General features: G+C 41.3%; 1 long non-coding RNA gene across 1 annotated transcript; it reads right to left on the reverse strand.

Annotated features, from left to right (window-relative positions):
• Positions 1 to 3816: 3816 nt before the first annotated feature.
• Positions 3817 to 4254, reverse strand: LOC121982666. The gene is made up of 3 exons (XR_006112177.1): positions 4212 to 4254; positions 4082 to 4142; positions 3817 to 3827 (listed from the first exon to the last, which is right to left on the reverse strand). It is a non-coding gene; the product is annotated as an uncharacterized LOC121982666 (long non-coding RNA).
• Positions 4255 to 4626: the final 372 nt, after the last annotated feature.

Below are 4626 nucleotides of genomic sequence, written 5' to 3' on the forward strand. Positions count from 1 at the left end.
TACCTGGCGCTCAGCCTTCTTTGCTAACAAGAGAAGAACTTTGCCAATTTCATGCAATACAAGGCGGATATGGTGCCCATGCATTCTCACAACTTCAATCTCTTCTTGGATACGCAATATAATTCTAGAGATCTGCTCTTTTGATGGAATGCTTCCACGATTAGATACAGTAAATATGCTATTTACATTATCCGAAAGACGATTTAGGCATAAAGTAAGAAATGTTGCTTGGAATATGTTAATGGCAGCAACCAGTGTTCCTTTCCTTCCGGGTTCAGAGCAGGTAGAACGCCCTTCACATTAGTGTCACATGAAATTCTTTCAAGAAGATTTTCAATCATAGAGACCAACTTTGGGTACCCATGCGTAAATGCTTCTTTGGCAAAACTAGATGCCGTGAAAGCGGACATAATTTGACTAGCAAAAGTTTTCACAAGTGCTTCCTAGACCCCTTCTGTTAATAGAGGATCGCCATCCTGTACCAGGTCCAGAAAAATGAAGTAAGAAACAAAAGTTTAAACAATAAAGTGCATCAAAACATCAACAAAAATAAAATTAAGTTAAAAAGAATAATCCATAACATGATGTATGATACGGTGTATAATAGTAGGGTCCGATAAGATCAGATAGTCGTAAGTCAAAGGGACGTGATAGTCAGAAGTCAAGGGAGCGTGATAGTCAGAAGTTAAGGAGACGTGACAGTCAGAAGTCAAGGAAATGTGACAATTAGTAGTTAGGGAAATAAGAAGTTAGACCGCCTGTCGTCATCAACCGCATAATTCTTGGTCGGGTGCTTACAGATCAAGATCCCAGATTAGTGACATAAGACTTAGCCTGGAGTAAGACCCGACCTTCCCCGATTGGTCTGATTTCCTTAACCTGATTTGCATAGACAGGTCTGATACTTTTAGCAAGATAACTCCCGATTGACCCTTCAATACTCCAAGCGTGAAAGATGGGACGCTCGTCGTAGCTCATCCTTGTCATCAAGACTCGGGCCAGGTGCTACACCCTAACGGTCAGCCCGAACTGCCCATAACTCAACCCGGGTAGGACAGAAGACACTAGGCGACAACAATGTCAGGGAATCATAACTGTCTGTCAGAAAATAACTGTCATATGTCAGAGAATATTCCAATGGTCTGCTGTCTTCTGCGAATAGAACCTTCTCTCAATCCATAAGAGGGTATCACATGCCCTCCATCACCCGATAGGCCCTGACACCCAACATTCTCTAACAGCGGTCAGATTTCAGAGGTACGCAGTGTCATATAAAAAGAGAGGTCATCTCCCTTATACAGGGATGCTCTCTAGCGTATTTGCACTTGTCTTCTACAGTTCTTTTTTCTTCGTACACTGTTCTTCTAGAAAAAAGTACTTGACTTGAGCGTCGAAGAGCCTGCGACGAAGACTTTTTCCTTGGTTTTTGGTCTCTAATGTTCCGTGTGCTTGTCTGAGTGTGTGCAGAGCCTAAGTGCCATCGATTTTGTCATCGTAGTCCTTCAGTCCCAAGTGGGGGTCCGTTTTCTTGGGCGCATACGCAGGGGTGTCCAAGTCGCCTCTCCGTCAATGCTAGTGATATCTCAGGCGGTCTTCGTCTGACTCAGATTCCGGACAGAATCAATTTGGCGCCATCTATGGAAACTTCCTTCGCCTATTCTGGAGCGTGAAGATGGAGGATACCGGAAGGATCAACATCACCATGACAGTAGGAGAATATGAACTGTTCAAGGAGGCCAAGAGGCTGGCGGCTTTCGAAAAATAGACCACTGTTTCACACCCACACAAGATAACCATAGTTTCTAAGGACCCGACCCGTGTCTCGGATAGAGGATCTAAAAGAAAACAACTAAGGATTTCCCTCTAGCCTTCTATCGAGAGCCTTGCCTGGACTATTACAACAAGGGTCCGGACTGTTATAATAAGAAAGAACAACCACAGGCCTCCATGACCGAGAGCTCCCCGCCTAGAGATTCAAAGAAGGGGAAAGTCATAGTCCTCTGAGAGGAGGCCAGGGAGGTGCCTGAGGAGAAAGTGACATTCTCTCTAAAGGTGCTCAAGAAAAAGCCACTGAAGGGATACAAGCCCCCAACTATTGGAAAGTATGATGGTAGCAAGGACCCAGAGGCTCACCTCTGAAAATTTTGGAACACTGCGCAGCTGCACCAATACACTGACACCATCTAGTGACGAGTGTTCTTAAACACTTTGTCCGGCTTAACGCAAAAATGGTTCGATGGATTACCGAATGGGTCTATCACCTGCTTCTAAGACTTCAAAACCATTTTCCTGCACCATTTCGCTAGTAGCAGGAAGTATTAGAAGACAGACTATTGTCTCTTTGCTCTCAACCAAGGGTCTGCTGAGCCCTTGAGAAGCTATATCAAACGCTTCAACCAGGTAGCCCAGGACATCCTGTCTGCTACCTAAGAGATATTGATGAGTGCCTTCTCCCATGATCTAGTGGAGGGGGAGTTCTTTCGGGCTCTCATCTGGGAGCCAGTACAGAACTTGATGAGATGCTGGGGAGGGCAGCCAGCTACATCAACGTAGAAGAAGCCCAAGCAGGTCGGCGGAAAGTAAACAAGGCATCCACCCCTACCAACAAGCTAGAGAAAAGGCCGCTCAATCTCCAGCTCGGCCTTTTCCCCGTTCTAAGGATGCCCGACTAGGATTATCGCTCGGTCAAGACTCTAGGATAGCTTAGCAAGTAGAAGCTATCCAAGCCCCAAGCACTACAAGAAAAACCCTCATAGACATCGGTTTTCCATCGCTGTCTATTACAAAATCGACCGATGTCTATGAAGGCGATGTAAAAGGTCTGCCATTTTAGACATCGGTTTATTACCGGTGTAGTATCACTTAACGACATCGATTTTCGAATTGGTTATAAACCGGTGTAGTATCACTTAATGACACTGTTTTAGCAACGGTGTAAAACCGATGTAATATTAGTTAATGACACTGGTTTTAGCAGCGGTGGAAACCCGATGTAATTTCAGTATTGTTTAACGACACAGATTCGATTTTCGAAACAGTGAAAAATCGATATTATACAAACAAGTCAATATCCATATAATCAACATACAAATATTATTCTTACAACATAAAAAGATAATAGATATTGTACACATCAAGTCCGTATCCACAAATTACATAAATATTTTTCTTACAACAATATCCATAAAATACACAAATATTCTTTTTACAACATCAAAAGGTATAATAGATCAAGGTAGTATCCACAATTTATATTCCATGCAAATGCATGGATCATCCAAAGTTTTCAAAAATCAAATACCTTTCCTACTCAAATGTAATCTAGCATGCATTCAACCCACTCGAATCGCACTTCATCAATTTCAACTCTGGAATACTTGAGATTTGTAAACTGTAAAAACACATAAATAATATATTAGTAAACCAAGACCAAAAATCATAGTTGAAAGAGAGAAGAGAAGTCCGTTTTAGACCAAACAAATGGTATGCTGCAACTTAACTTAAGAAGACTGTTTCCACAACCTCCAGATTCCTTAGATGGGCAAGGAATGTTGCTTCCATGATTCTTAGCCTTGCTATCAAACTCAACAGTGGATAAAGATGAGTTATCTGGTCGCTCGCCTGTGGAACATCTCCGTCATTTCCCAACAATTTCTCTGATGACATACTTCTTTGCCCTCTATCTCCTACCAGCTTTGGAGGAATCAATTGCAGGTGTCTGAGAAGCAGTTCCCTTTACTATCTTTCCGCAACAATCTAAGAAAAGTTTGTAAGAGCAATTTGAGCAGCTTTTGTGAAAATCCACTAGTGAAGTCTTGCAATAATTACTGGTTCCAAGGGAGAAACAAGAAAAGAAAACAATATCAATCAAGTGAACATTTTAATGCATGATGAGACGATAACAAAGAACAGAATATGACCTAAAAATTAGAACTTGCTAAAGAAAAATAGAGAGGCACAAGTTTACAAATGATGATCTAAGAAACATGGTCAGGACACATTATTCAATTATTATGTCCATGATTTCAGAAACATAGCAAATTACGAAATTCTCAGAGGTATTACAGATGTGAAGACATACCAGTTAACAAGCTCATTGTGAGGCTCATATACTCGAAGAAGTACACCAGAAAATCCACCTTCTGGATGATAGATCGATCAAGAGGATATCTAACTGGAGGAAGAAACTAGGAAATTGTTTTGAAGCTTACCTTGATCCCCTTGCTTTACTTCCAGCTCATTTAATTGGTTATGATAGATATGTTTCAACAAGGGAAGCAATTCAGCTATCAAGCTATATGTGTGCTCCTTATTATTAAACTTGTTTTGACCATTTGCCAGTTCTTGAAGATGATACAAATTGCGTATGCATATAAAAGTTCTAGACTAGTATGAAAGTTGACAGAATCGTCTCTAACTTAATAATAATTGGCTAGGAAGTTAACCTTATGCCAGTCTTCTTTTGCTCCAAGAGGAGAACAAGTCGGACAATCCAATTGTCCATGACTAACAGGGTAGATAGTTGTCACATCAACAAGACAAATCTCATCACTATCGGCATGCTCAGTCTTCCTATGCTCCTGAACAATTTCAAGATCCTGAAGATCACATAAATGAAAACTTTCA

This window comes from Zingiber officinale, chromosome 5A (genome assembly GCF_018446385.1).
Source record: "Zingiber officinale cultivar Zhangliang chromosome 5A, Zo_v1.1, whole genome shotgun sequence".
Taxonomy (NCBI): Eukaryota; Viridiplantae; Streptophyta; class Magnoliopsida; order Zingiberales; family Zingiberaceae; genus Zingiber; species Zingiber officinale.